The 12,098-nt window shown below is 44.2% G+C and overlaps 1 protein-coding gene across 20 annotated transcripts in view; it reads right to left on the bottom strand.

The window, feature by feature from the left end:
• The window catches only part of LOC147027013 (uncharacterized), a 227,166-nt gene that overhangs the window by 58,281 nt on the left and 156,787 nt on the right, over nt 1-12,098 (bottom strand). For 13 of the 20 annotated variants that reach the window (XR_015058612.1, XR_015058616.1, XR_015058622.1 and 10 more), the window contains one exon: nt 5,815-5,918. The exons of the other annotated variants lie outside the window; for them this stretch is intronic. The gene's annotated coding sequence lies outside the window, so the exon portion shown is untranslated. The remainder of the gene's footprint in view (nt 1-5,814; nt 5,919-12,098) is intronic. 20 annotated transcript variants of the gene reach the window in all.

The raw sequence follows: 12,098 nt of genomic DNA, 5'->3' as shown, positions 1-12,098 counted from the left end.
ATGGTTTTATATTGGCTTGTTTTGTACATCACCACACTCACTTTCACATCGGTATTGAGTGATAGTCACCACGATGACTGTGTGTCATGTAATTTGTCGATGGTATATGAGTTTTCATTCCACATGAAAACTCATTCTACATTCATTCCAATGAATGAATTCTAACAGCCATTCATTCCACATTTGTCGACGGTCATATACCATCACTGATGGTATATGAGTTGTCTTACAGTTGTTCATTATCTTTACTTTTGATAAAGTGATTCATTAATTCCATCTTTGCTTGATCACTTTCCAACTCACCAATGAACCCCCACCTGTGCCCCGCGGATTGTGTTTCCCGTTTGGTACAATAGCCGGCTTAGAGATTGTTGCGCCCTCTCACACGTACGTGTCCAGGCCACGCGCGACTTCATCCTTCACCCCACAGTCTTTATGAATGTTCGCATACCCGCAAGTCGTCACATGTCTAAGTCATCACTTTTTTATTAGTCCCGATGGTGACGACTTACGCCTCGTCTACTGTATGTATGTGTGTATATATATATATATATATATATATATATATATATATATATATATATATATATATATATATATATATATATATGTTATAAATAAAGCACAGGCAAGGTGGGTCAAATAGCCTCCTCATGATTTACTGTCCAGTATATGTTACATAGTTATTGTTTTATTAGTGTCAGTCAAATGTTTTGGGTGTAAATACAATATTTAATGAGCTTGGAATGCAGTTGAAGGGATTTAAATGAGAATGCAGTTGAGGCCACTGAACCACATTTTCGAGATTATTTTGCATATCAATGAGAGTGAGGGAAAGAGATATTTATTGCTGACATTAACCATTTATTCATATTAATTTTCATGTAATTGCACTTTTCAAGTGTAACAAAACCCACAAGAGCACTGAAGCATTATTGGAGGAGTTGCTTCTCATCTGTGACCCACACTTGCTGCCTCCAAGTGCAGTAAATTACACTGTGATATTTAATTAACACAGATGACCACAATGTTACACTTGAAGAATCTTCTGATTGAAAGTGACCAGGCAGAATTAATTGGATTTTTCATTGGTTTGGTGCAAAAGCTTGTATCAATTAGATAATTAGGGGATGGTGATGTAGAGGAGGAGGGTGGGCATTAGGAGGAGAGATAAGGGATTGGCCACAGTTGCTATCCTCGGTGAAAGTTTTTATAAAATGAGGAAGGGCCTTTTTGTACATAGAGTGAAGGCACGTGGAAGAGCTCGAACACCGAATGGATGAGGACACATCAGAACAAAAGGAACAGTAGAGAAAGGGAGAAAACACAAACAGCAGGTTTGAAGGACAAACAGAATGTGGGGCAGGAAAGGGTGTATGGGGTAGACAGGATGGATACAGAAGGAAACCCTCAGGAAGGAAAAACTGGAAATTTTGAAAGAGATGGGGTTGGGGGGGATTAACGAGGGTAGAAAAGATCATGGTTTCGGATTGGAGATGATTTGAGATTGTGGTGAACAGCTGTTTGGAGATCTGGAGGACAGAATGAGATTGTAGAATACATGTAAGTTCGTTCCACAGGTGAGTAAAAAATAGAACGAATGAGTGGAGGTAAGCAGTGATCCTGGATTTCGGGAGTTTTACAAGAAGGGGGTTGATGGCAGACTGTGTGTGCCCTGCAGGAACCTGGGGGTTGAGGAGGAAGGGGGTTCGGGGAGAGAAGCATTGTAAGAGCAAAGTGGGCAAGACTAGGAAGGAGGCAGAAGAAAACAGAGACCACCAACCTGTCTGTGATGGGAGACAGTTTGGAGTTTTGTTTTTTAATACACCAGCTTTGAACTGCAATCTTCAAAAGGGGTGTTTTAACAAACCGAAACACCCAATTTTCACTCTTGTACTTCCTTGGAGTTCCCTTAGTATTGTTACGGTTCTAGGAACCATATGCATTCAAACGTACAGCTGACCCAAAGTTAGTTATGCCGTTAAGTATATGTGTAGACAGATTCACTCCTCGTGTTTAGTGGGAAATCAAAGGGGTGCGTTGTGATGTTTTTTTAGTTTGGGTAATAAATCTTTATATCCCATCCCCCATCACGATCCACTGTCCACCTGCTGTATCCGAAGGCCTGTTGGCCGGGGCAAAATCTTTGTGTTGTGGCTTCTTCTTGATGAGTCCAGACAGGCGTGGAGGGGGGGGGGCAGGTTTCTCCCGGAATGGCCAAAATCCCGCCCAGAAAGGGTGGACTCATGAAGGCCCTGTCCAATCAGGGCGGACATTGGTGTCGGCTTCACCAAGGCCCCTCCCCGCTGAGAGAGATCAATAAATTAAGAAGCGATCCTCAGCGTAGAGTCCTTGGCTGGGAGATAAATTATGGCACCATCCTGAGAGGGTAGAGAGAATTCTGTGTGGCTCGGCCGTGTTCACTGGAGTCTGAGGTTGGAGAGAAACAGCGTTGGAGCAAGACAGTGGTTGGAGTGAGATGGTTGGAGTTACGGGTTGCCAAAGAAAGAAGGAGGGTCATGACGCGGAGGGTCTGCCCGCGTCTCGCCTCGGCGGCCTAGTCTGTTGCGCTGGTTTGAGGGCGCCTGATCTTGACCGGGTCTCTCGTGGGTCCTGTCGGTGGTCCTGATCCCTGTCTCGGACTCTGCTCTGCTCCACCCAGGCTCCTTTGCGGACACGGTCTCCACGCGTGTGGCTGTGGGCCGAGCTGCACGACCACTGACAGGTGCCGCACCACGGAGCATTCCTTCCCTCCAACGTGCAGGTACCCCAAAAGAACTGCGACCTCAGCTCACCTCCCTCTCTGGCTGCGGGGGTCCTTTGGAGACACACTGACACACACACACACACACACACACACACACACAGACTTATTTGTACGGATATCTATATATCTATATACATACAATAGATATATAGATTGAGGCTTGTGGTGAAATGAGATTGAGAGTGTGAGGTTTCTGTCGACGCAGACAGGAACAGGTGGATACACCTGGGTTTATTTTCTTCTGAGTGCGCATCTAAGTGTGTGGCACTGTCTTTAAGTAGAGCTGTTTAAGTGTTTAATCATTGTAAATCTTGCCAGTATATCCCACGATAACTCTGCTCCGAGTCCTTTTGTAAGTTCATTGTAAATAAACCATTATTAGAAAAGTTCCCAGTTCGTTTTAATCTTTTCCTTCATTGGTCCAGCATGGTTCGGATCTGAGTTTAGCCCGGTTTTTATACCCGATAATCTGTTCATCCTAGCCAGTACTTGGTAGTTATACTCGGCTGCATCCGAACCGGAAAGGTAGTTGGTAGTTGGAAGAAGGATCCGGTTCGGGCAAGACGAACCGAGGGTGTGGTTCCCCGGTAGACGACACCGCGTGGTTAATTTGGAAATTGGTTCTAGACAAAAAGACCCTACGCTATGCGGTGGAGGTATTGGCGTCCATGGTCAAGCGACCCGCTGCCTCACGGAATTATTCCGGAGTGACTGCCTGCGATTCCGGGAGTCTGGTGGGAGGTGACGTAACTTCCCCCCCACCTTGCGGTCGTTCTCGCCACCGGTCCCTGGCCTGCAACAATATGTATGCAAAGTTTCAGGATGATAGGTTTCATCATTTTGGAGTTATGAAGGAGAAACACACACACACACACACACACACACACACACACACACACACACACACACACACACACACACACACACACACACACACACACACAATCATGAAGCATTAGAGGTTACAAATAAGATTGGACAGACACAAGAAGTTGATTCCACAGGTGGGATAAGAGAAAAAGGAATGCAGGTGAGAAAGAAACTTGGACTTTGAAAGATCGACGAAGAGAGAGTTGCTGGATGACCACACTCCACTGATCGAGTTGAGGAGGGGGCAGACAGCTAAGACGGCAGGGAAAGCAATAATGTAAGCGAGAAAGGAGAAGGTTGAAATGGCATGAACAAGTCTCAGGTGAGAAGGCAGTAGACCCCATATTAATATACCTTTTGATCGGTGATGCCATTGATTAATAATTATCAGAGCCTTGGCCTCCAACTTCCAGGAGTGAGAGGTTGGATGCACGTGTGCCAGCCCACAAGGGAGAACAATATAGGAAGATGCTTGCTTCAACAACTTGCATTACTCCAATGATGAGTGTGATGGTTTAATAGCTGGCATTTTAATTGCAGGCTATCATACTGCATGAAGGTAAGTTGGAGTGCACACGATGCAATGACAGTGTATTATTGTCCAGGCCATTTAAGCAGCGGCCGACAGCTGCTTTAGCTAATTGAGCATGTAGAATACCAGGCAATTTGCATGCATTATGCTGGGATACCACTGATGAGAGTCGGACATATGTAATAGAGGCTTCACCTCAACACATTTGTTCTTCTATGCATCACACCATGTGCTCTATAGCAATAATGTTTGACAATTATTAAAATGACAATTTTTTTTTTATAATTACGTGTGAAGTTGACTGTTTTGTCAACTGGTTAAAGTTTCTTGTATCTATTGGCTGGCGCGGGTCCAATTCCTGCGATTGCTACTCTTTATCCACCAACTCTTAGGAAGTATGCCAAACGCCTCTCCATGTGGGTTGAAGGAGGTCTTCATCCTGTGCTAGACTAAAATAATTTGGTTTACAGCTTTTATAATTAGAATATATGTTCCCTTATGTGAAGCTTCAACACAGGAAGCCATTATCCCCATCAAAGAAGACCCATCCTCAAGAGAAACAATGCTTGGGGGCAGGTAACCTCTGTTCAATGGTCAACGTAAATAATTTAATTGAAATGCTGGTAAGCAATACAAGTAAGTGGGTATTTGAAAAACGTTCAAACATTTCCTTGCAATTTTTGTTTCTCTTCGGTGGTCCGACCACGGGGAAAAAGAATTTTTTGTGCCATTCACCTGTTTTTTGTCACGTACATAGGCCAAACACGCCGTAACACATCCCATCAATATAAAGCAAGTTTGATAATGGACTTGCATCACCTCGAATGGGTTCATGAAAGACCCATAATTCTACATACATTGAAAAATAACATAATTTACCAACTTGCATATTGAGAGCTCCACATTAACTTTCTGTCACACCTTGTTAATGCATTATGTGAATTCTAACATGGTGTCAGGAGTGCACTATTCTAATTGGTGTCAGGTCATGCAATCCTAATTCTAACATGATGTCAGGTCATGCTAAATATTCTAGCCTATCAATGGCATGATGAGTTCATCATCATCATCATCATCATCATCATCATAATTATCAGCAACATTGATCTTTGTAGGGCATTGGCCTGATGATGATCATTTTCATGCATGGGTTTCACAAGGTACATTTATGCAGCATTTTACCTATTTTAAAATATACATTTATGCATTACAAAACTGTATTTCACCGATTAAAAAAAACTAAAATCTACTTTCAAAATCTACTCATGAGATGCGTCCAAGCTCGAAGTCCCCTCGGCTCAAGACCCGCTCAGCTAGGGTACACGGAGAGCTGGCAGCAGCGACGAAATTGCCTACACTGTGTCCGCAAACATCGAGCAGTCCTTGTGAATACCTATGGTGAGTACGGAGTGCAGAGCGAGCATCGCTGTGGTTAGTGTGCCCAGGCCTTGTAAACGGATCTACCGGCTCAGGACCTGGGACCGTGCACTAATGTACATCAACGCGAGAGTTACGAAAGGATGATCATAAGAGTCTTAATGTGGAGCTACAGGTGCGATAAAATATAATGTACCTGTACTCTGCACATAGAATGTTCCTACAGAGAGGACCTCATAATTGTGCCGTGACATGGCAAAAATCACACCTGGTTTTGATTTAGGAAAGACAAGAGAAAGAAGTCTGGGCGAGTCAGTTTTATAGTGGATTCGCTCACTCGGAGATGGAGTTGATTTATCACCAGTGTTAAACCTGTTGACAAATCATAAAAAAACAATAAACAGAAGTTGTCTTATAAATGCTAGCTGTTTCAGCCATCATTTGTACCCTATACTTAAGGATGACCATAAATCCTTTGGTGAGATAATAATTGTACTGAACAGAACAAAATTAGAATCATTTGAATAAATATTCAGCAAAAATAATGGATGATAAAGCACATGAATGGTTACCATAGCAACTGGAACAAACCAATATTGTTATCAATAAGGATATCACCATCAACTCAATACATTTGATTCTAAAACATCAAATACATCTCACTGGTCCAATTTTGGCAAATTATAACCAGAATTTTTCACGTCCCACTGGGTAATGTATCTCCACACAAATTTCCAATGAACAAGCTTGGAAATGTACTTGATACTCACTCCATCGCTTTCCAACCTAACAAGTCGGGAGATGAACATGGAAAATCTCACTCATTCTGCAAGGTTCGATGCAAGGATAATATCTTTATATTGGACAATGGCACAACAAGGTTAAAACCTCATCAATGTCAGAAACAGAAGGATTGGTCATATATTAGGGGGCTTGGAGTGCCTCTTCCTGAATTGGATTTTTGATATCTCCCTTTGCAGCTGTGATATCCACTTTTTTATCTCTCCAGTCATGATATCTAATACTATGGACATATATATATATATATATATATATATATATATATATATATATATATATATATATATATATATATATACACATATATTTATAGATATACAAGCTGAATGCACCCAGCGTTGCCCGGGTTCTTTATGAATGAATTTAATCTTCTGTACATTGTCCTGACGCGAGCCCAGTATCAGTTTCTTATTGGGCCATGGCAGTCATTGCCCAAAGGGGATTGGTGAGGGGGAAACAAAAAACATCTCTGAAACAAAAATGGCAGGACGGGCCCTGGGAAGGTTCTAGGCGAGGTGGCAAAGCCCCTCGGCTGGGGGGGGGGGGTTGGGGATTTAGAGAGTAGTTTCTACTTAATGGGATTTTACGATCGCGACCATCGTAATCAATTTCAACAGTGGCTGTGGCCGTAAAATCTCATTAATTATAAACTATCATCTAAAATCCATACGTGCCCGTACGTGCAAAAAATAAAAATAAAAAAAACTTTCAAACTGCGTGCCAGACACAACAACCGCACAGGCCGTTCCTTCGCACTCACGTGCCCGTACATGCGTGGCCGTACGTGCAAAAAAAAAACAAATAAAAAATAAACAACTTTCAAACAACTACACAGTCCGTTCCTTCGCTCTCGTAAACTACGACTGGATTGGAGCATTGTGTTTGTCTATAAATGCGGATAAGAAATCGTAAAATTATTGATAGACACAGTAAGGCCTAAGTCACATTTGCTCTACGGCGAGGATACGGCGGCCGTACGCCCTCTGAATTCACAGAAACGTGTGGAGGCCGCAGAGTTTCTGCGGTGGCCTCAGGGTGACCCTACGCCATTTGGCTATCTTTTACAGGCCATAGGGATCGCCGTGGAATTATAACGCGGAGTTATAACTTTTTTCATTTCTACGTTCGCCGTAGCAATCGACAAGCCGAAAAAAAAAACTGGTAAAAAAAAAAAAAATGAACCCACCCGTTACCGTCCGTCTGGCCGCAGGTTCGCCTTAGGGCCCCCTTGCGGTCGCCTTGCAGGCACCTTGAGGCTACCTCGCATCTGCCTTGAAAATTATATGGCCGCCGCACGACGGAGCATGGAGCACGACTACTAGATGGAGTTGCAGAGTCGGCTCCACCGAACACCCGGAATTTAGATCGTACCTTTCGGAAAACTCCGAAAAGTACAGGTCCCTTACCGGACCGTGAATCGTCAATTAATGCACCCCATGGTACAGGGTTATTTGTCAATCTTCAAAATACCTAGATATCCACGTGGCGAGCTTACCGAGTATTCACACCCTCGAATGAGGGTACGGAATGAGCTGCCAGCGTGCTTGGACCGTGTGCGACCCGAGCGGATGATCACCGAGATCCGTCAGTCCAAATGTCCCCTTACGTCGGCAACAACGGCCTTGCTAATTCTCCAACATGCACCATGTAAAAACAATAAAAGGAAACACAAAAACGAACTGATACATTTAACACATGGGTTTATTTATAATGGGGCGGGGGGGGGGAGGGTGAGACGGAAGGAAGTACGCAAGAAGGCAGAGTTAACCAAATATAGAGATGCAAGGCAATTTATGTACAAGCAAGAGCACTTATACAATTCCTACTTACTAGACTGGCACACACACCACACACACCACACACCACACACCACACACACACACACACACACACACACACACACACACACACACACACACACAACGGTGGCCACAGCCTTTATTGAGGCCTCCAGCTCAGAGGGGAAAGGCGAGCTGAAGACCAGAGCCTGCCTCGGACCTGTCCACATCGTGTGGTCTTTGAGCTGATTCGAACCGGGCACCAGCGAGAGGCGAGCCGAATCCAGACACCAGCGAGCCGCGAGCGGCCTCCCGAGCTCCAGCGGATCCTCACGCGCTCCGCCAGTTTCTCTCGCTCACACAGATTTTGACGCTTCCACAGATCTTGACGCTCTGGCAGATTCCCTCGCTCCTCCGATCTCCCCGATCTCGATCTCTCTTTTCTCTCGATCTCCACGTCCCTTTTATCACTCTTGGGCGCGGTTCGCTCAGCCATGGCTCGCTCTCGGGCGCGGTCCAAGCAAATTGGGAATGGAATTCATCCCCAAACGCATTCCGAACACACCCACATACCAACGAGCGCGCGGAGGATGCCGGGAGCAGAGGGTTTTCACTGTTGTTGTATTTGGAGCTGTAGTAGCTGTGGTTGTTGTATTTGGAGCTGTAGTAGCCGTCGTTGTTGTATTTGGAGCTGTACTAGCCATCGTTGTTGTATTTGGAGCTGTAGTAGCCGTCGTCATCATCGTATTTGGAGCTGTAGTAGCCGTCGTCGTTGTTGTATTTGGAGCTGTAGTAGCCGTCATCGTTGTTGTGTTTGGAGCTGTAGTAGCTGTCGTTGTTGTATTTGGAGCTGTAGTAGCCGTCGTTGTTGTATTTGGAGCTGTACTAGCCATCGTTGTTGTATTTGGAGCTGTAGTAGCCGTCGTCATCATCGTATTTGGAGCTGTAGTAGCCGTCGTCGTTGTTGTATTTGGAGCTGTAGTAGCCGTCATCGTTGTTGTGTTTGGAGCTGTAGTAGCTGTCGTTGTTGTATTTGGAGCTGTAGTAGCCGTCGTTGTTGTTGTATTTGGAGCTGTAGTAGCCGCTGTTGTTGTTGTATTTGGAGCTGTAGTAGGCGTCGTTGTTGTATTTGGAGCTGTAGTCGCCGTCGTTGTTGTTGTATTTGGTGTAGAAATCCTAACCATTAAAGTAACTCACAGCGCATGTACATTTATTCACCCATTAGACTCGGGAAAGGGAGCTATCTATCCACATTCACTTATCGAAATAACTGAGCTATAGGACCTGATTGTTGTGTGCTCATGGCTTCCAGATTCGCAACAGTATCGCCGTTCATCCTGACCCCGGGGCCTCTTGTTCTCTCTGATTACGATCTTCCGTTCTTCAGTATTGTCCTCTTCTATGATGTCTTTGGTGATCTTGAGCTGTTGGATATAGAGGTTGTTGTTTTGGAACCACTCAGTCAAGTTCCCGAGAAGCTGTTGATTTGGGCTCCTTTTCTGGCCCCTGATTTCAGTCTGCTGTGCGAAGCTGTCAAGGAAATACACCTGGAGGAACTTGGGCTGGCCTTCCTGTGGCGGTAAGAGGCTGCCAATGCGGTGAAACACCTGGCCTTGAATCTTGCAGCATGGGTTCCATCCCAAAAATTATTGGCAATAAAAAAATTATTGAAGTATCAATTGCAGATTCAGTCAAGTACTCTTCGGGAGAATTTGATCAATGCAAACAACCTCAGCGGTATAGTTCGCTGGAGCTGTTTTTAAAATTAATTTATTTGTTTTTTTGAAATGATTTTTTTTTATCAACCGCTGTCACAACGAGAACCCAACGGGTTCACGGGTCGTCTCGAGAGTTATATCGCCCTTATCATAATTTCACAATTCAGTTTCTTTCTATTATTTTGTCATGAATAGTTCTCAAACTTAAAATTATCTTATTCAAAGTATCCAGCCATGTTGATGTTTCTTTGGGTGACTGTTGGTCTTCAAATGATTTCAGGTACCTGGGTACTAATTTTCCCAGGCAGCGTGGGGTACCTCACCCTCCCTCTCACCCAAGTATGTTTTCAATGTAAAGTTTAAAACATGTTCAGGAGTTACATGTAAAGACGAGTATATCGGCTCTTGGAAGAGTGCATCCCTCTGCCAGGGTGAACAGTTTACGTTTTGTATCGCACTGATAGGCCGGATCTTGATCCGGACCTGAACCAAATCGAATCAAATGGTTATTGTCACTGAAGCAACTCATCTACCGAGGTTTGTCACAAATCGTCCACAACTTTTTGAAGTGTCATGCTTCACTCTGGAAGTGAAGTATCATGCTTCACGATCATGCTGGGGAAGTGAATGATACATATCGTTTTTGGCCCCATTTCTCAATGGCGAAGAATCACTTGAAAGATAAAAAAAACACTCGTATCTGTATCTTCACCAAAATCGAATTAATTAGTCCTCTTCACACACCCACCCTGTCCACTAAGTTTCACCTGAATCCATCTAAAGGTTGTGGAGAAACGAGGAGGTTGAGGGGGGGGGGGGTGGGGGTCAGGGTCATGATTGATACATAAGTAAAATTTCGGGAAGGGTGAGGGTGGTTTAACGGATGGAGAAAGGATCATGGCTTTTGATTGGGTTCGAATGAGATTGAAGAGAGTGTGGAAGGTAGTTCCACAGGTAGGAAAAAAGAGGAATAAATGAGTAGAGGTGAGCAGTGGTTCTGGATTTTGAGAATTTCATTCAGAGATGTTTGCTGGTGAACTGTGTGCGTCCTGCAGAACTGGAGAGATATCTCACAGAGCCAAACCAGACATTAAGACTAAGTGTGTCATCCTTCTTTTGAGTAAGGAGGGTTTTTGAATCTTTTCAAGTTGAAGGTTGGAGATATCTGAGAATTACCTGAAGAAGAGTGAGGAAAGAGGAGAGGACAGAGCCGAAACACAATTGTTGAGGTTTGCAGTGCACATACCACTGTGTCTACTCATGGAGGACGTGTCAAGATCGATTTGGAACCTTCCAACCTTTGTGGGTGAGAAGTCCACAAAATGCAGAGAACAATCTGATATTGGGGAAAGGGTGGGAAGGGAAGGGAGGAATTGGACTAAATTGGAGACCTTGGTCTTTTCATTCAAGACAGTACGTATTAAAATATTCACTTTTTCCAAGAGCAGTTGAACCTGACTCCATCCTTTCAGAGTGAAGGTACAGAAGGGGAATGCGTTCCAGACACAGACTTGATGAACTGTCACCTGGCTTTGGAGGATGGTGAGAAACTTGAGAGGTATGACCGCAGGTGAGCTCGATTTTGAGTTCATGGCTTTTTGTTGGACTGATACACTGGTTGTGGACAACACAGAAGGAGCCTTAAGATAATTATTTGGGTGATCCTAACCATTGTTCTTCATGAAAGAATCATCTGTCCACCATCAAGGTCATGCAGCCATTACTGGCAATACGTGCAAGTTGCCGACATGGCAATACACCACCTGCTCTCATGGCTTGATGTAACCCTGATCAAGAGGCTAAAATGGAGAAGTATACCTTACCCAAGGGTGGCCCATGGGTTAACGAATGCAAAGGACATCTCCTTTAAGAAGGATTTCTGCCTTTACCCAGTTCAACCCTTAGCATTTGGTGTCAAAACCTGAACCGCAAGGCAGAGGTGGATTGGGCCTTAAAGTTTCCTCCTAGATGAGCTGCCTACCAATGCCAATATGCCCCATCTGCCAAAATCAACTGCTTTTAAGGTGCCGGTGATAACGCCTTTCACCTCTACACCCAAGAGTGAAAACTACCCCACAACGAGAAGGGCTGGTTTGAGGCTGGACTTTCAGAGGCTGTTTGAGATGTTGAGTCATTGGAGCATTTTATACACTTTGAGAGCTTTTTCCTCGATGTCACTTCATGGAATAACAGTTCATGGGGTGAGAAGCAGTGGGTAAATGGGTCCACAGAATGTGTAATACACACAATGTATT

This window comes from Eptatretus burgeri, chromosome 5 (assembly GCF_056783735.1).
Source record: "Eptatretus burgeri isolate ZD-2024b chromosome 5, Ebu_testis_v1, whole genome shotgun sequence".
Taxonomy (NCBI): Eukaryota; Metazoa; Chordata; class Myxini; order Myxiniformes; family Myxinidae; genus Eptatretus; species Eptatretus burgeri.
Note: the sequence above shows the minus strand (reverse complement) of the source record. Positions and strands in the feature narration are given on the sequence as shown.